Source organism: Rattus norvegicus, chromosome 20, assembly GCF_021556685.1.
Source record: "Rattus norvegicus strain SHRSP/BbbUtx chromosome 20, alternate assembly SHRSP_T2T, whole genome shotgun sequence".
Lineage (NCBI taxonomy): Eukaryota > Metazoa > Chordata > Mammalia > Rodentia > Muridae > Rattus > Rattus norvegicus.
In genome coordinates, this window is record NC_141553.1 from 47,578,129 (window position 1) to 47,603,426 (window position 25,298).

Here is a 25,298-nt window from a genome sequence, read left to right on the forward strand (position 1 = left end):
AGAAGAAAAGATTTACTGTGGCTCACAGTTTCAGGAGTTTTACTCTGTGGCTGTCTGGCACCATTGCTTGTATTTTGTGTTAATGTAGACAGAAATATCATGACGGAAGGGTTCACCATAGGAAAGCAGTGTTCCCTCCGCATGGCAAACATCGGAGAAGCCGAGAGAGGATGGATGGGTCTGGAGACAAAGAATTCCTTTCAGCTCATATCCTCGGCAACTTGTTTCTTCCACATACCTCATGGCTATGGATTCATCAGTGCACTGACCCACTGACGTTAGCAGCTTCCTGTTCCAGTCACCTTTCAATAGCCACACAGCCAAACCACAGCACTCCATCCCTCTCCCCCAAGGAGCACGGCTTCTTATGATGCAAAATGCCCCATGACCCATGAAGGTGTCCACAGTCTGGTACTGCTCAAAAACCCCAGTTTAATGCCTTCTCTGAGACTCAAGGTGAGCGCTTAGATAAGAGCCTCTGTAAAATCAGTATAAAGGTTGCTTATTTCCAGGATACAGTGGTGGGGTAGGGTACAAACTCCCACCCCAAAAAGGAGAACTAGAGAAATAGCAAGGTGTGTGTGTGTGTGTGTGTGTGTGTGTGTCTGAGTGTGTGTGTATGTGTGTATGTGTGTGTATGTGTGTATGTGTGTGTATGGTGTGTGAATGTGTGTGTATGTGTATGTGTGTGTGTATGTGTGTGTCTCTGTGTGTGTGTATGTGTGTGTATGGTGTGTGAATGTGTATGTGTATGTGTGTGTATGTGTGTGTCTCTGTGTGTGTGTATGTGTGTCTGAGTGCGTATGTGTGTATGTGTGTGTATGTGTATGTGTGTGTGTGTGTCTCTGTGTGTGTGTGTGTCTGAGTGTGTGTGTATGTGTGTATGTGTGTGTATGTGTGTGTATGGTGTGTGAATGTGTGTGTATGTGTATGTGTGTGTCTCTGTGTGTGTGTATGTGTGTATGTGTGTGTATGTGTGTATGTGTGTGTATGCTGTGTGAATGTGCGTGTATGTGTATGTGTGTGTATATGTGTGTGTGTCTCTGTGTGTGTATGTATGTGTGTCTGAGTGTATGTGTGTATGTGTGTGTATATGTGTGTGTCTCTGTGTGTGTATGTGTGTGTATGTATGTGTGTCTGAGTGCGTATGTGTGTATGTGTGTGTATGTGTATGTATGTGTGTATGTGTGTGTATGAGTGTGTGTATGTGTGTATGGTGTGTGTATGAGTGTGTGTATGTGTGTATGGTGTGTGTATGTGTGTGTATGAGTGTGTGTATGTGTGTATGGTGTGTGTGTTTGAGTGTGTGTATGTGTGTATGGTGTGTGTGTGTGTATGTGTGTGTGTGTGTGTAAAAAGAGAGAGGGATGAATCAGTGGTTAGAAGCACTGGCTGCTCTTCCAGAGGACCCGTGATTAATTCCCAGAACCCTCATGGCAGCTCAAAATTGTCTGTAACTCCAGTTCCATGGGATCCAATGCCTTCTTCTGGCCTCTGTGGACACAAGATGCACAGACATACATGCAGGCAAAACAGCCACACACATAAAATACCAAAAATTTTAAAAAAAGAAATGACTGTCAAGGAGGTATCAGACTAAAGCAATTTCAAAACCCAGCAAGGGAAACATTAAACAATCGGGCAGCCAGGTACATGGTGGCAGGATGTGGGTCCCCAAAGCCTTGGGAAGTCCTGTTCTTAGTCCCTGCCGGGGGCAGATCCCATGGGCTAACCATTTGCTTCCTATTGTGACCTGCTCATGCCCTGTTTGAGCTGCCAGGCCTGCTTTGCAGCCTGGGAGGAAGCTATGACCTTACCACTTATTTCTGCACGTCTTCAAAGTGAGCATCGCACGGGCATTGGCAAGGCCTGACGCCAGCCATACCAACGACACTCAGACCATGGCCCCTGTGTCCCTGGATAGATGAACACAGGGAACACTTCTCTAGGCATTCCTTCTTAAAGCGAGATCTTTCGAATGAATAAATAGTACAGCTTTACAAACTTGAGTCCGTGGTAGGTTGGGTTCAGTCGGACGCTGAGAGCCCAGATTGTCGGGCATCTATCTTGGTGTAAAACACTTAGCTGTGTTCATGGTGTTAACAGTCTTAGTGACCATTGCCTTTCTTGCCTTCCACTTTAAATGCACTCCTCTCTAAATTGCTTTAAAATCCCTTCTGTTCTGATATTTGCTCCCAGTTTTCACTATGAATCTGGCCCCCAAAATGTCAGCAATAATACTACCGCCTTGGAACTTCCTGGGTTGGCCTCCACAGAGACTCGGGACATGGACAGAATGGAGACAGAGTTTCATGCCACAGTGTGACAGGAGTGGCTTCTAGTCTAATTCCCAATGCCATCTCCTTTCCAACTAAACCTTCATAATTCAGTCTTCACCGCATTTCCTCTTGGCAACCTGGTCTTCTACACTCCTGCCAGAACTACCCACTAAACTCTGTGTTCTTCATCAAGTCTCTCTGACTTTTTTTTCTTTACAGTTAGTCTTTCCGAGGGCTCTGAACAATCTGGTTAGTGTGGTGGTTTGAGTAAGGCTCATCTATTTGAATACCTGGCCTCCAGTTCGGTGGAACTACTTCGGAAGGCTTAGTAGGTGTGGCCTTGTGGGAGGAGGCGTGCCACTGGAGGTGGGCTGCGAGGTTTCGAAAACCCACATCAGGACCACTTCCACCCTCTTTCTGCCTCCATCTCCTAGATAGATGTAAGCTTTCAGCTCTGCTCCAGTGCCATGCCTGCCTGCCACCATGTTCCCCACCAGGATGGAAATAGACTAAGCTTCTGAAACTCTAAGCCAGCCTCCAATTAAACGTTTTCTGTTATAAACTGCCTTGGTCATAGAGTGGAAACTAAGATAGCTAGGAACAATCAAAACAATGACTCCACTTCTTGGTACCGATTTTCTACGTTAGGTTTATTTTTGTTTGTGAAAGAGAAAATACTTGAAACCTACTTAAAAGGAAAAAAAAAATTTGATTCATGGTATCAAAGGTTTCAGTCCCCAGCAACGTAGCTCCACTTTTTTTTTTATGGGACATGTAGGGATGGGGCAAAGCTGCTCACCTTGCGACAGGCAGGAAGGAAAAAGAGATGGAAAGGGACCAGGGACCCATGTGCCCTTCAGTGGCATTCTGTCTATAATCTGCTTCTAACTATAATCTACCTGCAAACTGTCAGCTAGGCCCCAGCTCCTGTTAGCCCATTCATCATGGACTTACCAGTGGATCTGTAGTCTACTGGTAAAGCTAATACCTTTCATGATCCAATCATCACTTAGGACTTCCACTCCTTGGAGACCGAGCTTTTGGGGGGAACATTTTATATCCAAACTGCAATCGACGAGGACCTATAACTTTTAATAGATATAAATTATTAGGCTGTTGCCCTGTTGTCCACTACTTCCTTGTGGATGTCTCAGCTCTGCACAACCTTTAAAATATGCACCCCACTCTTGGAAAGTAGCCAAGAATAGCAGCATGTGATTTACATATGTAAGATGAGGTTGGGTTGCATCATACATGTAGGATGAGGTTGGGTTGCATCATACATGTAAGATGAGGTTGGGTTGCATCATACATGTAAGATGAGGTTGCTTGCATCATACATGTAAGATGAGGTTGGGTTGCATCATACATGTAAGATGAGGTTGGGTTGCATCATACATGTAAGATGAGGTTGGGTTGCATCATACATGTAAGATGAGTGTTGGGGTTGCATCATACATGTAAGATGAGGTTGGGTTGCATCATACATGTAAGATGAGGTTGGGTTGCATCATACATGTAAGATGAGGTTGGGTTGCATCATACATGTAAGATGAGGTTGGGTTGCATCATACGTGTAAGATGAGGTTGGGTTGCATCATACGTGTAAGATGAGGTTGGATTGCATCATACGTGTAAGATGAGGTTGCATCATACGTGTAAGATGAGGTTGGGTTGCATCATACGTGTAAGATGAGGTTGCTGCATCATACGTGTAAGATGAGGTTGGGTTGCATTACACGTGTAAGATGAGGTTGCTGCATCATACGTGTGTGATGAGGTTGGGTTGCATCATACGTGTAAGATGAGGTTGGGTTGCATCATACGTGTAAGATGAGAGTTGGGTTGCACTACATGGTAAGATGAGGTTGGGTTGCATCATACGTGTAAGATGAGGTTGGGTTGCACTGCGTCGTGTAAGATGAGGTTGGGTTGCATCATACATGTAAGATGAGGTTGGGTTGCATCATACATGTAAGATGAGGTTGGGTTGCATCATACATGTAAGATGAGGTTGGGTTGCATCATACGTGTAAGATGAGGTTGGGTTGCATCATACATGTAAGATTAGTTTGACTTGCATCATACATGTAAGATGAGGTTGGGTTGCATCATACATGTACGATTAGGTTGGGTTGCATCATACATGTACGATTAGGTTGGGTTGCATCATACATGTAAGATGAGGTTGGGTTGCATCATACATGTACGATTAGGTTGGGTTGCATCTGGAAAAAAAACAAAATAAAGCAATAGCTTAACTGACAGAGACATTTCTTCCTCTGACATAAAAGAAGTCTAGAGCTGAGTGGGGAGACACCAAGCCACTGGGGCCCCATGATTTCTATCTTTCCCTCTTTCATGGCTAAAATATAACCCTCTTCTCTTGATCCAGAAATGTTGTTGACGGTCTAGCCATGACAACTTCACTCCAAGCAAGGATTGGAAGACACACTGAGTGAGGAAACTCGGAAATCTCACAGGACGGTTTTATCTCATTGGGTAGATTTCCGTTGCCTTACTGCACAACTATTGAGAAATTAGAAGACAGAGCCTTTTCCAGGACACATTTGACTCTTCCCACCCTTGTGGATCATTGGCAGATATTGGTCCTTCTTGGCAAAGGGAGCAGAGGCAACAGATGGGGGAGGGGATTTGGAAGTCCTGTGAGTCCTGTACAGTGAAAAAAACACACAAGGACCAGCTTTAGGAAGGCAGATAAGCTTTACTTGGGGTTGAGTCAAGACATATAATTTGGGGGGCTGTGATAGGAACACTCAAGATGGGTAAAGGTCACTGGCTGAAGGCTCAGGGACTGAATGCCTCATTAGTGTGGGGAAGCACTTCAGGAATCTCAGGTGCCCGCAGAACGGGTTCTTATCAGGAGAAAGGAAGTTGAACCAGTGATCTTAGTCTAGGCTACGTGACATTCCAGGTAGAAATGTGGGGAGGTTTTGAACTCTCCAGATAAAGTCAGAGAAGAGGAAGCCCTGTCAATGAAGGGAGCCCTCCATACTGTGCTGAGCCCCAGGAGGCTATCCGAACAATGGCAGACTTTGACATTAATTAGCAGAGTTTTCCCAAAGGCATAGACATACATATAAATACGAAATAAAAATAAATGTCGACAAATTAAATGTGCTGAGAGATCACTCAGCCCTTAAGAGAACATGACGCTCTCGCAGAGGTCGGAGGTTAGAGCCATCTGTAAATCAAGGGTTTGTTGCTGAGGAAGAAAGAGAAACAGGGATGTGTGGGCAAGCAATAGCTGTACTGGAATAGTTACCTTCGAAATATCATATATATACATATATACATATATACATATATATATTACACACATATACACATACACACATATACGCATACACACACACATACATACACACACACACACACACACACACATATATATATATATATATATATATATATATATATATATATATATATGCTGTTTTCCCCCATTTTGTAAAGGCATTTCTTAGAGAATTTTATGAGATTTGCATGTATTAATATCTGAACTTGTATTGATCAGAAATAGGTTTAGAAAACACCAGATTGTGCTTTTGGTACAAAGAGATTCTTGGCAGAGAGGGATGCTAGTAGGAGAAGGAAGATGTGCATCCTACTAAAATATGGCCATCTTTAACTTGGCCACCTGTCTAGGTCTGCAAGTCTCCTTTTTTCTTCATGACTCTTTCCCTCCCTTCTCCCTTCTCTGTCTGACTCGACTCTCCTCCCCTCTCCTCCCCTCTCCTCCCCTCCCCTCTCCTCCCCTCTCCTCTCCTCTCTGAGCCTTGCTTGAGATGTAGGCATTAATCACTAAATTTGTTATCTTAAATGTGTCATTTGGGCCTTACCTTTCAAATGCAGAAGTTGGGCCGGATATTCACAAAGCCTAGACTAATGGCTCTAATCTGTAACAGAATACAAGAGAAGCACCAGTCATTTAGCTACCCATCTGTCACCCATCTCTCCGTAAGAACCCCATCTACCTATCCACTAACTCACCCACACAGGTATTATGGTGCATTTTCCAGATCCCTGGGAACGTACTAGAGGACGGGGATTCAAACCCAAGCCATCAGCTTACAGTCTAGCTCATAACTTTTCCCTCCTGTCAGAAAAATATGTAATCGAAGAAACTGTCTTCAATTGCCAGTGTGCCAGGTATAGATTACTCCTGGCTATCATATAAAATGCCTCTGTATAATTCCTGTAGGAAATTTTAATATCACTTCTGAGCTATCTTCCCAAACGTGGGTGTTAGGAAGTAGAGAAAGCAGGCTTTGATGTTGCCATCATTTTTAACCGTGTGTATACGGGTCTACGTCTGGGCAGGTCTGTGAGTGTTTAAGTGCAGGTACCTATGGAGTCCAGAAGGAAGAATGAGATCGCCTGGAGGTAAATGTGATTGTTGACTGCTTGGTGTGGGTGCTGGGAACCAATTCAGGCCCTGTGAAGGACCAGTGTGTGCCCCCCAACCACTGAGAGATCTGCCCTCAGGTTTTTGGGAGAGCGGGTAAGAATCAGGAGCTGTCACTGATGGACCCGATCCTGCTCCAGGTGCTCACAGGTGCTCCCAGGTGCTCCTAGGTGCTCCAGGTGCTCCAGGTGCTCACATGGTGATGTTTCAGGTGTGTTTCCTGTTTAGCCCCAAAATGGTCCTATGGTATGGAGTCTGTTGTTTTCCTCCAAGTCACTGGGAACTAACCTGTCCCAGACCGTTTGATTCGACAGTCTGACCTTGAGCCAAGGTCCCCAGCCCTTATGCTGTCAATAGAAAAAAAGGGGGTCATGTATGTAAATGCATTTTCATACACAGTTCCAGGAAATGCAATTCCTGTGAATTTAGCAGGCTTTGACCTAAAGGGATCCATTTAAGCAGTTGGTTGTAAAACCACTGTCAATCTTCCAAGGCCAAATATCACCTATGTGGACATACCTTTCTGCATCTGCTGATGAGAAGGGGGTGGCGTCAGCCGAGCTGAGGGTGAGAGTCTCAGACATTCATGACAGGAACAACTCAGCCAGTGCCATCGTCAGAGATTCGCCAAGTGTGGTGCTTAGACCACCATCACCATCACCCTGGTTCCAGTGAGAAATACAAATCCTCAGCTCACACCATATCGACCAAGCCGGAAACTGTTCTCTAAAGGCCTGCAGACGCCAGGGCCGCATGCAGCCCTCTGCGCAGCGCCACCAGTCCGCAGCGCCACCAGTCCGCAGCGCCACCAGTCCGCAGCGCCACCAGTGAACGTCTGGGCGGAAATGGAGCATGCGTAACACGGTAGCCATTTGCCGCGCGCAGTTACAGAGCACTTGAGGTACAGAGGAGGAACCGTTGTGTGCTTGGCCCATATGGCGAATGGCTACTCTACAAAGCAGCACAGATGGGCAGCCTCCTCCAAGCCTTTATTTCTTCTGCTGAGCCCAGTAGAGATAATCTTTATGTGATTTCCCCAAGCAGAGTGTTTCAGCCGCGCGGTTTATAGATATGTCTGTCTGCAGCTGTGCGCACACACTTGTATCTGTTCTTACCCATTCGGCATCTAACTCTAGAGCGCGCCCACAGGTAACCCCTGAATTATTTTCATTGGAAGGACGGCGTTTGTCCTCAGATTTAAAAATGCCCCTTTTAATATTCTTAACAACTCGGTAACTTTTTTTTTTTTTTTTTTGTCTCCCTGTCAATTAGTGCTGGGTATTCTTGCCTTCTTGCATTTGGCCATGTTTGCTGTGCACAGCATGTTATCTTTCTGGAGAGCATCTTTCTGGGTGCTCACTCAATCGATTGAGTGTATTGTTTATACATCTATTCACTAAAACGTAGCTTGCTGGCTCTCTGGCCAAAACTCAGTGCTCATAAATGCTTAACCTTGTTTCCTTGTAAATCCTTGGAACCAAGCTCTATAGATGCGTGTTTTAAGTCTCTTCTCACTTTAGAAATACTTCAGGGGTTGGGGATTTAGCTCAGTGGTAGAGCGCTTGCCTAGCAACCGCAAGGCCCTGGGTTCAGTCCCCAGCTCCGAAAAAAAAAAAAAAAGAAATACTTCAGGATATTTGCATCAAGGCAATAGGCCAGGAGCATAGACCAATCAGAGGATGTAACTTTAGGTACAGAGCTCTGATCTTACAGTTGGGGAGAGGGGTGTGTGTGTGTGCATGTGTGTGTTCATGTCTGTGTGTGTCTGTGTGTGTCTGTGTTGTGTCTGTGTGTCTCTCTGTGTGTCTCTGTGTGTGTCTGTATGTGTCTGTGTGTGTCTGTGTTGTGTCTGTGTGTCTCTCTGTGTGTGTCTCTGTGTGTGTATGTGTCTGTGTGTGTCTGTGTTTGTGTATGTGTGTGTCTGTGTCTGTGTTTATGTGTGTTTGTGTGTCTGTGTTTGTGTGTCTGTGTGTGTCTGTCTGTGTTTGTATCTCTGTGTATGTTTGTATCTGTGTGTGTCTGTGTTTGTGTGTGTGTGTTTGTGTGTGTGTGTGTGTGTGTGTGTGTGTGTGTGAGCATGCGTATGCGTGCACACATGCAGAGGTCAGAGGAGGACTTCAAGTATCCCTGTTCATCTTCAGAGAGAGGCAGTGTCTCTCACTGAACCCGATGTTTGCTATTTTGGCTAGGCTGGCTGACCGTCGATCCCCCAGGATCTCACCTCTATCCCTCAGCAGTTTCAGGTGAACGTGGCCATGCCCGACTTTTTATGTGGGTTCTGGGACCTGAACTCAGATCTTCATGCTTGTAAGACAAGTGCTGTTGGCCACTGGCCATCTCCTGGCTCTTTGACTGTTTTTCTCCTGGTCCCTGGATGCAACCACAGTAAAGCATGGTCCCTTACCATTGCAGGTTTCCAGTATCCTGTTCTACTTCTTGACTTGTCATGGGCTCAGCCATTCTCTCCTCCCCTCATCCCTAACGTGGGCATCTGGTCCATTCTTTGCATCCCCTCGCTAAGGCAGCGGGTTCTTGCCTAGTAGCCTCAGATTAGAATCTCCCACAAGCCGGATATCTGGAAGAACAGTCTTTGTAAATGTTGTCATTCCCTTTCAAACCCACAGAGGCTCTTCCCTGCAGAGGTCATTTCTGAGAGCTGATTACCACATAAAATATTTCCCTTTATTATTAGTTCAGAATTGGTCTCAGATTAGCTTAAGTGACCCTTTGTGCTTTTCATTATGTCCGGGGCAATTCTGGTCTCTCTTTCTTTCCCCGTGGTGGCAGAAGTTTTGCAGTTACATTTCTGGCAGCTGACAGTGTTCATTGAACTTGATTTAGTGTGTTTAAAGCTCCAGGGGAGACTTTTAATCCTTCTCGTATGGAAAAAGAATAGTTTGTCCTATTCTTCTACAGTAAGATCCCTTTCTATTGTGTTTAGCATTGGGTTTCTAGGTGAATAGCTGTCTTCCTTTAAGTAGACATGATATGTAGAAACTTAGCTTTACTTTAGCATTAAATAGCACCCTTCCTTAATTAAACCGAAAGGAAGGAAGAATTGATACTTGCAAATCCTGATTGAATATTGACTTAAACTGTAATTATAGGGAATTAATATATCTTGATTTTTTGGGTAAATAATGGATGATAAAAGTATTCATAAGTACTTTTAACTCACAATGATTTAAATTGAAGTTAAAACATGAGATCAATTACAGAACTCGACTTGTATACTTCTTTTCATGAATCTTTTGCTAAATGAAGAGTGTCTATAAATATCTCCCTGTGTGTGACCTCAAGCCCAGACAGCTGCTGATGAGGAAAGATGTGTTTGCAGGTAAAAATGCCGCCCGTGTGGTAGGTACGTCCCTTGTCTGGGCTAGGTGCTTGGTAAGCTGGTGGTTCGTAATGGCAATTTATTGATTATCACTTATGCAGCTTCAACCCAGATTTTGAGTAACCCTTTATTATTGATGGGAGTGGCCAACTTAAAACTGCACAAATGTTCTCTAGGTGGGAAAAGAATAATCTATACCTTTAAATTTTAGGATAGAGCAACATACATCAGAAACATCTTTGTTCCAATGGTTCAAGTCACAAGTCATAAGTAGATACCATCAAATACTTAGTTAAAACTGGCTATTTTGTTTGTTTTCTTTAAAAGACATTCAAATTTCTGTGTCACCCAGTAACATAAGTGCCGGGGGCCAGCCCTGACATTAGTCTTCTTTCTCCTGTTGGTTCTTCTTGAGGCAGTGGAGGGGGAAGAGTATCGGTGGAGGATAAGACTTTGTCTTTCAAGATACTTAGGGTTGCTGTATAATAATAAGTTTACTTATCTAAGTCTAAGTTACTATATTACTGTAGCTGATTTACTTATCTATGTCTAAGTCACTATGCTCTGCTACTGTAACTGTGTTCCTCTGAGGCCAGAAACTGCAGTCTCTGGCACTTAGCACCTCATTCTAAAACAGCAGGAGATCAAGTAGAGGATTACTTGCTGGAGCCTTCTCCCTTTTGTCCCTGTGCCTCTTGCTTGTCAGGCCAGGGGGAAGTTTGGAGCCCTAAACTTCTATTATTGAACCAAGAGAAGTGAATAGCGCTTGCAGAAGGAAAAGCTTCTACATAGCCAAATATGCATAAACGAATATAATTTCACACATAGATTCAATAAATGCACATTTATACATTTCCACTCAATGTATAATCGGGCTCAGCTTACACGCATTCTCACAATTACATTCTTACACACACACATGCATACATTCTCACAATTACATACTTACACACACATCCATACTTACATATGCAATGGAGCAAAAGACCAAGCACTGGTGCAGAAAGAACTCACTCATTCTGGACGAAAGATGAGCTCCAATCTTTACTACATAGAGAAAGAAATAGCTTCTATCCTTTTGATGCCAAATGAATTAAACCCAAGTTTGTAAGAGAAAAGGCTTGTTCCTTTTAATAAGACTAAGCCTGTGTTGCTATTAAGAAATGACCTGGGGGCTGGGGATTTAGCTCAGTGGTAGAGCGCTTGCCTAGGAAGCGCAAGGCCCTGGGTTCGGTCCCCAGCTCCGGAAAAAAGACCAAAAAAAAAAAAAAAAAAAAAAAAAAAAAAGAAATGACCTGTTCTGTCCCGTGGTTAAGGAAAAACCTGCCTGTTCCTTCTGCTCTCTCCAGCTTCTTTTTTTCCCCTCCTTTTCCTCTGCATTCTGCACATTGCTCTCTTAGTATTTTAAGTTACCGATAGTCTCTAAGTTATTCCACTCTTCATTTTAGCTCAGTTCTCCTTAGCTCAATTCATCTCAGTTCTCCTTCACTCAGTCCTGACTCTTCTGCTCAGTCCCTTCCAGCTCGGTCCCTCCCAGCTCTGTCCTCTCCAGCTCTGTCTTTCTGTCTGTCTTCTCTTTGTTCTCAGCACTTAAACATCTTTCAGAATACATAATCACATGTTACAAGTTCATATGAAAGGTCAAATCATAAATTGAAATAGAAGTTTACAACAGAGAATGTTTACGTGCATATCCATCAGGAGTAATTATCTGGCTAAACATCCATCACCTGTCTCAGCTCCACAGGTTCACTGAAGGTTTAAAACTGTAACTAAGTTATTAGTGAAGTTTTGTATAGATAAATCCAGTCAATATTTTGTCCTTTGTCCTTGCACCTATAATAAATTATTTGTTCTCTTTTTATGACCCTTGATAATTGTTTTACAACCTCTTGGAATGCTCTGAGTAGGAGAAAGTCTGGTTACTATCTCAGAGCAATTAACTGGGGACACCTGGGAGACTGGCAGAGTTCTCACTGCAGTTTTAATTATCAGAGAAAGACTTAATACTGGTCCCACTATAAAAGAGCTTAATAATCACGTTATAATTTTAGGAATTCTTATAGGATCATAATAAGACTTAAGACATCATCTGTTTCTCTACACAGCATCACTACAAGAAAGTACATCTTCGTAGATCTGCAGAGATCTGCTCCAAAGGGGTGTGCTATTACTTAATGATTGTTATATGTGTTTAATAGCAGGAATCTTTCCTAAAATGAATCCCTTACAGCCTTGCTTAATAAGGGTGAACCAGTCGCAGACTATATAACAATCCAAGGCTGGCCATCTCACCCGCTAGTTATTAGCTTGTTCCGTTATGGTTCCTGACACATAAGAGCACAGGTAGGCTTAGAACTCCAGTGAGCAAAGCTGGGAGCGTAAGCTGATGACAGAACCCTCACAGTGCGCCTGAGGTCGTCAGTACTACATTTGAGTAGCGTTACATGGCTTTGAGGTAAGAAAAGGAGCCATGACCCGTGACAGTGGTGGGCTTCTTCTGCGGTCCAGTCTGCTTAGCACAACCTAGCTGGTCCCAGTGTCCCGAGTGTAGAGCCAGCAGACGCAACACATTAATCCTCTGCTTCCAGAAATTTATGTCAAGGAAATCACGGGACATGGTCAAAGTCTGATCCACAAATTAATTGATCGTATCCATTTGTAACATTATCAAAATTGTGAGAAACTTAGAAACCTGTCTGAAACGTCTTCTCTAGAGATTCAAAACATTAGATATGAAATTAAAGGGGAGTGGTTCTCAGTGAGGGGCGTGTGTGAGGGTGTCACCTAGTCACTTCTGTCAGAGCCCCCATCACTTCTTAAGAGAGACTCAGAGGCTTAGCTGGAGAAAACATTTTAGATGGAGATTCACCCATGTGGAAATCCATTCATGATCTGTCACAATTGGATGCACATTTGAGACTGGAGGGGATCTCAATGGTACAGCACTCACCTGACACTTGATTGCTGGGTTCATTCCCCACACAGCAGAAGACAGAGCACAGGCAAAGCATTCACTCTAGTTTTAGGGTTTTCTTTTCTTAAATCGTGTTTTAGACATACTCACACATGTTATAGCTTTAGTGTGTGTGTTGATAGGTGTTCAGAAGAAGCATTTTAAGCTCTTGATTAAAGTTTTAGAAATCCTTTTCTTTTGCTTGTTTGAGTTTAAATTTCTAGTTCTAGTTATTGATCACTGCATACACGAGGCAGCTTACAAACGGTAATGATTGATCATCATTCATGCGGGCTAAAGTTAGGGAATCGTTCTTGTCTTAGAGTTTCCATTGCCGTGAGCAGACACCATGACCAAGGCAACCCTTATAAGGTCAACATTCAATTAGGGCTGGCTTAGAGGTTCAGAGGGTCAGTCCATTATCATCAAGGCGGGAAGCATGGCAGCATCAGGGCAGTCATGGAGCCACAGGAGCTGAGGGTTCTACATCTTGTTCCAAAGGCAAGCAGAAGAAGACTGGCTACCACATGGCTAGGAGGAGGGTCTCAAAGCCCATCCCCATGGTGACACACTTCCTCCAAAATGGCCACACTGCCTCCAACAAGGCCACATCCCTCCAACAAGGCCACACCCCTCCAACAAGGCCACACCTCTCTAACAAGGCCACACCCCTCCAACAAGACCACACCCACTCCAACAAGGCCACACCCATTCCAATAAGGCCACACCTCCTCCAACAAGGCCACACCTCCTTCAACAAGGCCACACCTACTCCAATAAGGCCACGCCTACTCTAACAAGGCCACATCTCCTAATAGTACCTGTCCCTGGGCCAAGCATATTCAAACCACCACAGTTCTGCTGGTTGGATCTGACTCAGGTCTTTAATGAAGTCGGGTATTTGACTCTTGGTTTGAGGCTAGTCTCTTCACATGATCTCTCTGATAGGGCTGCTTCAGACTTTCTCAGAACATAGAGACCTGATGGGCAGTAGACATCTTGCACACTGTCTAGTTTCTAAGAACAAAGATATCAGTGAAGGTGGACGCTGTGGTACCTTCTGCGGCCCTGACAGGTGCTACAGTAAGACATAAGCGTCCATCTTGTCGTAAGCTCAGCAGGACTCAAGGATCCTGGCTACATGATTTGTGGGGCTCATTATAAATGAGATGAGGATTTTCCTGTTCAAAATGAACTAAGGCTTTCAAGGAAACAAGAGCAGAATACAGAGCAAGCTTAGGACCCATCTCTGTGTGTGGCCTATGTGATTGCCCAGGCTGCAGGCCTACGAAATTCACCACAGGGAGCAACCTGACATTATCCCTTGAAAGGAGTGTCAAGGTCACATTCTAGAAAAGCTTATGAGGTTGGAATTAGTATCTCCCATAGTCTCTGTGACTTACCTTCAATTAGTTTGGTGGCTCAGATGTGCGCTAGCTAAAATCGGAGATGACCATTAACAACAGAGGAGAGACAGTTACTGAAACAGAAACAAGGGTATATTTGACATATTGTGAAGGGAATGGTTATAAGAAAAGCAAGAGCTGCTAGGAGTCCACATAGAGGAAAAACAGGGTAGAGGGTCAGCTATCTGTAAGCCAACTAGAGGCCCCATAGGAGAGACCTGCCCTTCTGACACCTTTATCCCAGGTCTTTGAGGACATGTCTCTGTTGTTAAAGCCACCTAGGCAGTGGGAATTTTATACCACTCCAGGCAGACAAATGCCACACATCCTAGTCAGGGTAATCATTACTGTGATGAAACACCATGACCAAAGCAACTCCCCCATGGCCTGAGCATCAGCTCCTGACTCCAGTTCCCCGGGAAGAATTTATTTGGCTTACACCTGCCTATCGCTGTTCATTTCTGAAGGAAGTCAGCAGAGGAACTCAAAAAGGGCGGGTGTAGTGGCAATTCTGGAAGTTTGGTTTCATTAAAAGAAACAGAAGTATTATAAGACTATGTTTTCGTTTTAATCCCAGTTGTGGGATGTAAGGCAGCTTCAGACCGTCCACAGCAGCTGACTATGATTTGCCTCCTGCTCTAGCAGAGGTGTGATTTTGCCAGATGCAGATGGTTTTTGTGATTGTGTGATGCTTAGAATTCTGGAGACTTTTCGGAGAGCATATGAATGCTAGGGCCCCAAGAGGCAGGGATGGAGGGATGGGGTGGAGTGGGTGGTTTATTAGTAGTCCTGTGAGAAGAAGAAATTAGATATCTTGAGAGTGAAGATCAAACTTGTCCCTGAGGAACTTGATGCCCTTAATCGGCAGGAAGTAGACTAACGATGATGCTATTCCCTTTCAGACCCTACCTTTATTCAGGGATCTCTTTCCTTGCCTCTCTACCCTTTTTTTCCCTCTCCTATCTAGTGTGAGGATGGTTGAGTTGTCATGTGGATGTTAGAAACTGAACCTGGGTCTTCTGAAAAAGAAGCCATTGCCCTTAGCTGCTGGGTCATTGCCCCAGACCAAGTTTTTACCGTTTTAATGTTTTGGCTTCACCTTCATTGCAACCATACGTTTGTGGGCTACTCTTGGTTCACATACCCTCTGCTGTATTTATTTCTTTTGTATTTTCCTTTTTGATAATGATAAAGCAGAAGCCCAAGACTATAAGTTGGAAGAAGGGTCCTTTATTCAAACACGAGTAGAAAGGGCACAGAAAATTCAAATAGCTTCTTTAAGTTGAATCTCAGCTTTCACAGTTTACTTGGGTGACACCTGCAAATTTGGATATGCAACATGTGCATGTCGGGGTTTAAAGGGTGCTGTTGATGGCCATTTGTCACTAGTCCTTCAGTATCATGACTGTTCTCACTCTTGAAGATGTGAATGGGATATCCATGAGAAGGGACAACTTCTGCTTGTTCCCCAACGAGCTCATAGCTTAGACTTGTTCCCCAACGAGCTCATAGCTTAGACTTGTTCCCCAACGAGCTCATAGCTTAGACTTGTTCCCCAACGAGCTCATAGCTTAAATAAAATAGCCTACGAGTACCACATGGTTAGTTATTTCTCCTTCAGTTTCATGTGACCATCTTCGACAGCGTTCCAGGACAAATCCTCCCATGTCAACTCTATACTATCACCCTCCTACCCACCCCCTTCTTTCTCTGCCGATGCCCCGCCTCCTAATCCCGCCTCAGCCCATTGGCCATAGGCTTTTATTGACAGGTGATGCTTCCACACAGCATGTGAGAGATCCTCTCTACCTCTTTCACCACACATTTTTCTTTTCTTTCTTTTTAAAATTTGTTTTCTTGTATTTCTTTTTTCGTTGGAGTACATTCTCGACTTGTAGCCCAGGCTAGCCCAGAGCTTATGGATTTCGGGGTAGCCTTGAACTTAACACTAATCCTCCTGCTTCAGGTTCCTGAGGGCTGGAATTACAACCACTATACCCAGCTCTTCATTTCTTTGACTCATACATGGCATTGGATGTTCTCCTCATGTATCATGCATATCTTCATTGGAATTTGCTTAAATAAAAAGATGTGTGTGTGTGTGTGTGCGCGCGCGTGCCCGCGCGCGATTTCTAAGGATCATGTCTACTTAAAAAAAAGTAATGAAACAAATAACTGAAAGGACCTGGCCAGGAAGCTCTGTCAAGATGAGATCATAAATAATGAAAATTTATAAAAACCGAGAGAATTAGCTTGTGATACATATCAGATGCATCAGTAAAATATTTTATTCCTATGGCAATATTTAGTATTTACTTTATAGGTATTAGACATAAATTCAAAGGAACATTTTGAAGTTTCTGTGAGCCAAAGGGTGGAGAATGTCAGCCTTTGACAAAGGGAGAGAACTTTAGGGAGAACTAGCCAGAGCAAGAGAGGGCAAAGAGGATACAAGCACGAAAAACTACAATCTCTGTTTGCAAACTAGAAAACCCCATCTAGAAAACCCCATCTAGAAACTGATGGGCAAAGTTAAACAACCTGCAAATAAAAGAAAAGAAGAACTAGTATCTCATTTTCATAATGAAAAGAACGTCAAGAAAGGACTTGAACTCAAAGAGCTTACAAGCATGATAGACACTATTGAAGACAAATGTTCAACATCCGATAATAGGAGTACATAACCTAATTGTTTAATTTCACAGTTTTGGAATAACATGTAAACAAACACTCGTGTAAAGGGATATTTGAAAATGGATAAAACTATCATGATTGATGAAATGAAATATCTTGTAGTCAAACTTCTAGGCAAGGCTCAACAGAGTCCATAGCCGGGCAATGAAAGAGCCTGGCACCAAAAGAAATAGAGGAAGGATGGCTCAGCTCAACACTCACTGGCCCATTCATCAGGGAAGGAAGCTGGTAGAACCACAGGGTCCTGGAACTGGTGGCAGTAATCACTGCAGGCCAGCAGGCTGCTTACTGGGCTGGCTCTCTGTTTGTCACACTGCTGCTTTCTCATAGAAACTCTAGACCACCTGCCTTAGGGGCACCACCCACAATAGGCTGGACCCTCCCACACCAATCACTGATTTAAAAAATGCCCCACAGGCTTGCCTACAGTTGGATATTATGGAGGCATTTTCTTAACTCTTCTCATTTGACTTTGTCTTGTGTCAAGTTGACATACAACTACGAGTCACTTGTTTTTCGTGAATATTTGTGAACTATCACTTAACTTATGTCTCAGACACAATTGATCTGAAAGATCAGAGGCCATGCTATTCCTGACCATGACAGGGCTCCTGCTGGCCATGACAAACAATACAATGAGTACTTGAGTTTTAATTTGTAAAAACAAAATACTAATATTTAACCTACCTCAAACTCACTTAGTGGCTTTATGCTGATGAATTCTTCATGTTTAATGTCCTTTCTCCGAAGTCACAATTTAGGACATGAAAACTAGCCCAAGTCTACACTTAACCTGGTTCATGCTAGGTAGCTCTGTGTAGTTAGGAGAGACATCCCTTCTTGAAGGCTACATTTAACTATTGGAGTTCTTGGCAAGCTGGAAAGATTCTTTCGATAAATTGGAATGAGATGTTCGCAGCCTCCAAATTGTTGGAGAATCAATCCTGTGCTTTGGGCTTATAAGGATGTCTAAAGTACTCAAGACAAACCCAGTGTGACGTCCATTTGTTGCTTCAACACAGAGTTAATTGCAATTTTAACTTCATATAATTGAAGTGTACCTCTGAACACTTACTGACATTTTACTAAATTACGCTTATATTCTTAATATAAATATAATGAGGCCTTATCAAAGCAGAAATGTCATAAAGTGCTGCTCTCAACTTGAGGCCTAGGGGCCAGAAGCTGGTAGGTAGCTCATGGTAGAACATTTCTGAGTGGCCATGAAACCCTCTGATGGCATCGGCAATCTCCAACATTTCATGTATTCTTATTTTTTATTTTTTAAATTGGAGCTGAGGACCAAACCCTGGACCTTGCGTTTTCTAGACAAGTGCTCTACCACTGAGCTGAATCCCCAACCCTCCTTACATGTATTCTTAATACTTAATTGTTGTTGATTTTATCTGGCCTCCCTTTATCCCGTCACCATGTATGTCCAAAGCTCCCTGCTGGCCCTTGCTAAATGGTGTTTGGACTGATGAATTGTTCATGTTTAATATTCTTTCCTTGGTGTCACATTTTTAGGACAATCTGATTTTTCTAGAAGATCCTCCTGATTGAGACAATGTGCGCCAGTGTCCCAACTCTAACACAGCATGAGCAGCTACAGTCCCTTGTGTGCCTTTCCCCCATTCTCTACAGCACCTTGTAAAGAAATCAAAGAAATGCCAGAGAGGAACACTAATTGTCGTGTTGCCTCCTCGGCTTTGATCTTCCAGGAGGTAGATCTGCAGGCTTTGTTCTAGAACTCACTCCTGGCTGCAGCAGCCATTAAGCTATGTCTGTGTGGTGCTATTTATCAAGTATATGGTAGCTTAAAGAAAATGTTTAATTCCTTCAGCTATGATATCCTCAAGCCTGTGGCCATTCGTTAAGCACTGAGAGCACATGACCTGCATTGAAAGAACCACCAGATGCTTTTTTTGTGTTGGAGATGTTTATAGCATTTGACAGCTAATGCTGTGGTTTGCCAAGTAGCCCTTTCAACATTTTACTTGTGAAATACACTTGATCTTAGCCAAAAGGCTGAGAAGCTTTACTTATGAAATAAAAAAAAAACTTAACAATAAAACATATTTTGGTTTCTCTTCATAGTTTTTCTTCCTTTTAAATGGAAACAGGGTCTTGCTAACGTAGCATAGGCTGTAGATTCCAGCCTGTCTTCAAGATTCCAATCTTCATGCCTCAGTCTCTGGAGTTCTGGGGCAATGCAGCAGTCTGTCATCATGCCTAACCTCAATAGTTTCTTCATTATTGTTCCTAATCCATTGGATATCCAGTATTCTCTGTCACTTTCCAAGGAAAGATGTCTCCATAAGCAAGTGCCAAGTATAGTTAATGTTCCTTCCTGAATAATAATTGCCCTACTTGGCTCGGTCTGTTGCTGTGATAAAATACTGGACCAAGATAAAATTTGGGAAGGAGAGGGTTTATTTGGGTTGCAGATTATAGATAGCAACATAGAGGAAGCCAGGGAAGGAGCTGGAGACAGAAACTGAAGTAGAGACCCTGGAGGTACACTGCTTACTGGCTTGCACCCAGGCTCATAGTCAGTTACATTCATTACACAGCTCAGACCCACCTGAGTAAGAATGGTACCACCCACGGTGGACTGGGCATCCGCCATCAACAACAATCAAAAAAATGTCTCACAGTCATGCAACAGTCCTTCTTTCCAGGAGTGGCAAACAGAACATCAGAATTAGCCATCACAGTATTCTAGTGAACGAAGGCTTTGCAGATCATTTCTTTCTGATTATTACTCTTACCTGCTAAACATCTATTTCTATGATTTGCATAAAGTACAACTGCTTTTAATCAATGGGGCCAATCATTTGCAGTGATGGTTGTGAATAAGTCGTGCTTGTCCCTTCTTCCCACGGTGGCTGGAATCTATTGCCTTTTCTGGGATCTGAGCTGGCTTTGTGATTTATTTTGACTGATAGGATGCAGTGAAATTTTGACATCGAGATGAGGTTTGACTTGAGAGGTGTAGCCCCCACTGTTGCCCTCTTCAAAGCCAGCCAGCATGAGCAAGATCTGCCAATCCTGCTGGGAGGCCTGTTAAAGAATAATCTTAGACAGAAACCTATAGATGAAAGGACACCATCTGTGAGCCTAGAGGGACGGGGAGACTTGTGGGAAAGTGCCCCAAACAGGTTGTACTTGATTGCACAGTAAAAAGAAGCAAGGGATGAGATGTGGGCATGTTTCCATAGTGATTTTGGTTAGCCTTTGAGATTTTGTGACTTGCCTGGGCTGGGTACTTAGCAAGGTTGAAGCTGCCAGTGTTGGCTGATGTAGTGACTGACAGGATAATGGTCACAATTGCCTTGAACAGTTGCTACCTTGGGCTCTCTTTAACAGAACCTCCCGTCCAAGCAGCAGATCCTGTCTTGCAAAAGCCCTGTTGCAACAGTTGCCTTGAGCGATGTTATGGGCTAAATCCTGCTTCGCTGGCGCTACGGAATGAGACCTTGATTGTAAATACCGTTGTTGGTAGATGTATGACCTAAAGTGAAGTCATAAGAGACCGTGCTTGGCTCTAATCCAAGATGGCCGACGCCACTGCTTGGCTCTAATCCAAGATGGCCGACGCCACTATGAAAAGGGGGAACTTGGACATAGACACAGAGACACAGAGAATACCATGCGATGGTGGAATCAGGAACCAGATGATGCAGAAGCTAAGATTGTTGAGCCTAGAGAGGGGTAGGAACAGTTTCTCCTATAGGGAGAGACATGGACACTGAGATGTTGTAATGATGAGGTGACAAACTTCAGGTTTTAAGTCACCGGGTCTAAGACAGCCTAGAAAGCTCACTCCCATGCACAGTCCCTCCCCTTCAGTGTCTCCCTGCAGATCTGGGTGGATCAGTCTAGGGATAGACTTGTACTCTGGATGAGGATGCTGTCAGAAAGGCATCACATCTTAATCCAGTTAAAATTAAAATTGTCATTGCTTCAGGAAGTTGTGTGAAAGGCAACTTATGGAATCTTGGAAGCATAAGGAGAGGAAATAATATTTGATACCAGAACCTCTTCAATACCTTTGAAATTATACCAGACAAGATTGTTTCCTCTACCATCTCTGAGACTGTCCTATAAAAAACGTGTTTTCAATTATTCAAGAGTTTACCAGACATTATCATTTACTTGCTTTGCTCAAGAAACATGATTTAACCAACTATATTAAACTTGGCACCTGTTAATCCCGAGATACTCATTTGCATGATCTGGGGTACCATGATTGCTGCAAGCTGATATTAGAATCTTAAAAGTGGCATATCTTACCCAGAAATCTCTAGTACTTTGTAATGACAATAATATTGTCTGCATTATGCAGTAATAATGGAAATTACATTTGTAAAATAGTTCACGGTAATGGGACCTTCTGAAAGGCAAGAAAAAGGAAATGCACAACCGGAGAGAAAAACTTGTTTGGTTCACTGCATTCTGGTTGTCTGTATTCTCAGGTTGGGAGGCAGGGAAGAGTTTGTGGGCAACTCCATGCCCCACCACCCAAAGGCTGAGCAATAAAGAGCAGCCTGGACCATTCTCGTCAGAGTGGGGACTCTCAGGCTCTGGGGTCAAAGGTGGGGTGTTGTCTTAGTGGGCAAACCGTTTGCCCTTTAGAGGAGATTTTCATCGAGTGAGGAAAAGGTGGATTTCTAAAGCAAGCATGCATTTGCTATAACTCAGCGTTATTTGGTTCTCTTCTGGTTGCTTACAACGTCTGATTGACAATTTACTTAAAATATATCGGGGGGCTGGGGAGATTTCTCAGCAGGTAAGAGCACATGTTGCTCTTGCAGAGGATGCAGGTTTCTAGCACCCATGGAGCAGTTCACAACCATCTGTAACTCCAGTTCCAGGGGTTCTAATGCCCTCTTCTGACCTCTATGGGTCACCAAGCACATACAGATGTATACACATTCATGTATGCAAAACACCCATGCACATATGAATACAACTCTAAAATGTGCCTGGGCCATATATGATATATTCCTCTGTATCTTTACCAGTAGAATGTTTTCTGTCAACATTAGGTTAATGAACATTATCCTGCCATTCACCCACTCCCCAACTTCCTTGTTTGTTTTTCCTCCAATCTACTCTATTGAGCTACCATGTCCTTTTCACATTTAAATTTATTTATCTTACTCATCCTATCCAAACTCTCGGAAAACCACGGTGAAGATAAGTCTGTAGGGAACCTATGGAATTCTTGGCTGTGCGGCTCAATACGACACACGCTGCTCTTTGAATATTGGGTGCACTCTGTACCAATGAGGACGTTTTGTGAAATTTTGATTAATTTCTTTTGACAGCTTCATTACACTTAATCCAGGAGGATTCCGTCTAAAACTGCCAAGATTAAACAAAGCTATGGTAGCACCAGGGAACTGGGATGAAAAAAAATGGTGAAATCATCCCCTCAGGTCCCATCCATAGAATTAATTTAGGCTGGCCCATACTCCCAAAGAACCTTCCTCTTCTCAGTTATCTCCATGCAGAAGAATGTTGGTTTTCACCTTTTCCGTTTGTTTTGAAATCACGGACCCACAGCCAGTTTACAGACGCTGACTTTCCTAAGGCCTCTTGGCTTTCGGTTCCAGGAAGTCCCAAACAAGTGTGCAAGCCATGTGTTGCAGGTCTCAGGGTGTTAGGCAAAGCCCTCGTAACAGTTATATGTGATGTCTCTGTACCTTCTCCTCCATGCATCTCTGAACTCACTCCCAGAGGGCCTCCAGGGCCGTGGCTCTCATATTCCAACACCAACTGGGAAACTCACCAAAGCAGACAACAGTACTGACAAAAGGGGGGTGGGCAAGATTGTGTCCATCCATGTTTATAAACCAGCAAAGGTGGTCTCCTTCTGCAGAGTCGGATCCTAGTGACTCTGGCCAGCAGCTTCCTGGGGCTGCAGTGCTCACCTGGCATGTTTCCCTCCATCCCAGAATTCCTTGTGTCTGGTGCTGTCAGACTCCCTTTGTGTGGTGAAATTACCCACTTTGAAAAGTACTCTGAAAATTCAGTGATGCTGATTCAAGCACCTCGCTGACCCACTCTAAAACTCCCTGGAACACTGAGTTATGCTTTCTTTCCTTTTGTGGTTTCCTGGAAAGAAATATTCTTAAGTGGTTAGGAGCTGGAGAGATGGCTCAGTTGGTGCCCGCCAAGCAAACATGAGGGTCCCAGTTTAGATACCCAGCACCCACATAACTGCTGAGCACAGTGGCATCTATAACCCCAGCTCTGGGTGAGGGGGTGTCTGGGATAGAGATAGGGTGCCTCTTAGAGCTCATTGGCCAGCCAGTCCAGCCCCAATCATGGACTCCAGGTTCAACAAAAGACCTCATCTTGAAAAGTAGTAAGGTGAAGAGACACCTGATGTTGACCTCCGGCTTCCACACATAGGTGTACATACATGCACATGCCCATGCCTGCGCACGCACCCACACACACACGCACATGGTCTTAGTGTTCTATAACTGTGGAGAGACACCATGACCACGGCAACTCTAATAAAATCTATCATTTAACTGGGGATGGCTCACAGATTCAGAGGTTTAGTCCATTCTTACCACAGCAGGGAGCATGGCAGCACGCAGGCTGACGAGATACTGGAGAGGGATCTGAGAGTTCTACTTCAAGATCTGCAGGCAGAGGAAGGAGAGACACTGCGACCTGGCTTGAGCTTTTGGACCCTCAAAGCCTGCCCACAGTGACATACTTCCAAGGCCACACCCACGCAACAAGGCCACACCCACCTAAGGCCACACCCACACAACAAGGCCACACCCACCTAAGGCCCCCCAACAAGGCCACGCCCCCTAACGGGCCTTGAGGTATGAACCGCTGGGGGTCACTTTCATTCCAATCACCACAGTCACCAACAGAATTACCCTTTCTTTAGTGCTGATGTGTAATGACATGGACCTTGCAAAAGGAAGTACTTAGCTTGGGTTCTGGCACATTTTAGTAACTTGGTAACTTTTTTTTTATGGTGCTGCTGGTCATTGAAAGTAGGGGTCCCATGCCTGTCATCCAGGAAAGTGCTCTGTCACCAAGCCACGCCCACCCTGTTTCCGTTTTTTTTTTTTCCAGGAGGTATTTCAGATCCTACTATTCCAATGGATTTTGTGCAAACCTAGCAGAAAGGAGCTGACTCTCCTAACCTGATTAATTGCAAAGATAATCTCTCCCATCTTATCTCCTTCCTTTATTCCATTTAACTTAGGAAGTAAACCAAGTCAGATAATCAGATGTTTCACGGTGTGCTGTTTGTTTTGTTTTAGAATGTTATCCTGGGATATAATTAAAACAAATCATAGAATAATAATTCCAAAACTCAGAAACCCCAAATCTCTGTCTTAGGCTTCAAATCCTCTAGTGGATGATGCTTATGTGAATGGCCAGGCAGGCAGGGCTCTCTGTCATTCCTTCTGTGTGACCACCACCATTCCCTCTGTGTGACCACCATTCTATGAGGACTTGGCTAGGCTCTTTGCGGTGGCCAGGGTTGTGGGGAAAGCCTGAAGGGTATGGGGCGCTATGATGAATGCACCCTGATTTTCCCTCCTTGAACATCTAGTGTACTGGGCAGAAAGCAAGAGAGTCCACAATGCTGTCCACCTAGCACTGTTGCTTGTAGACATTAATGGTGTGAAATAGGGGTAGAAATCTGTCATACATGGCTCACTTGATTATTTAGATTGAAACACACACATCTAAGGCTTAAAAGCTGGCACCAACATATAAGAGAAAAAAAAGCAATATTTGTCTTTTTGGATCTTGATTAGAAAAGTGAAGCGAAGGCTGGAGAGATGGCCCAGCTGTTAAGAGCACTGTTGCTCTTCTGGAGGTCCTGAGTTCAAATCCCAGCAACCACATGGTGGCTCACAACCATCTGTAATGGGATCTGATGCCCTTCCCTTGTGTATCTGAAGACAGCTACAGTGTACTCACATACATAAAATAAAATAAATAAATCTTTAAGAGAAGAGAGAAAAGTGGGGAGAATCTTGGAGAAATTGAGGGAGGGAAAGAATATGATAAAAATATATTGTATAAAAATATTTGATAACTTTTTTAAAATGGACCCTTGGAAATGATTTCCAACTCTGAAAATTTAAAAATCCTGCTGCCATTGGAGGTAGACATGATTGATGATGCAATACAATACAACATA

The 25,298-nt window shown here is 43.7% G+C and overlaps 1 protein-coding gene and 1 long non-coding RNA gene across 5 annotated transcripts in view; one reads left to right on the plus strand and one right to left on the minus strand.

Moving 5' to 3' along the window:
• Positions 1-25,298, plus strand: part of Mettl24 (methyltransferase like 24) — a gene marked incomplete at its 5' end in the record, with an annotated part of 113,438 nt that overhangs the window by 87,301 nt on the left and 839 nt on the right.
• LOC120098819 (uncharacterized) lies at positions 4,755-23,805 on the minus strand. Of its 4 annotated transcripts, none has more exons than XR_015645918.1 (6): positions 23,692-23,800; positions 14,401-14,481; positions 7,228-7,370; positions 6,857-7,055; positions 6,143-6,199; positions 4,755-4,952 (listed from the first exon to the last, which is right to left on the minus strand). It is a non-coding gene; the product is annotated as an uncharacterized LOC120098819 (long non-coding RNA). The 4 variants fall into 4 exon arrangements; XR_015645916.1 differs by having other exon boundaries at positions 6,834-7,055; XR_015645917.1 differs by lacking the exon at positions 14,401-14,481 and having other exon boundaries at positions 6,834-7,055; positions 23,692-23,805.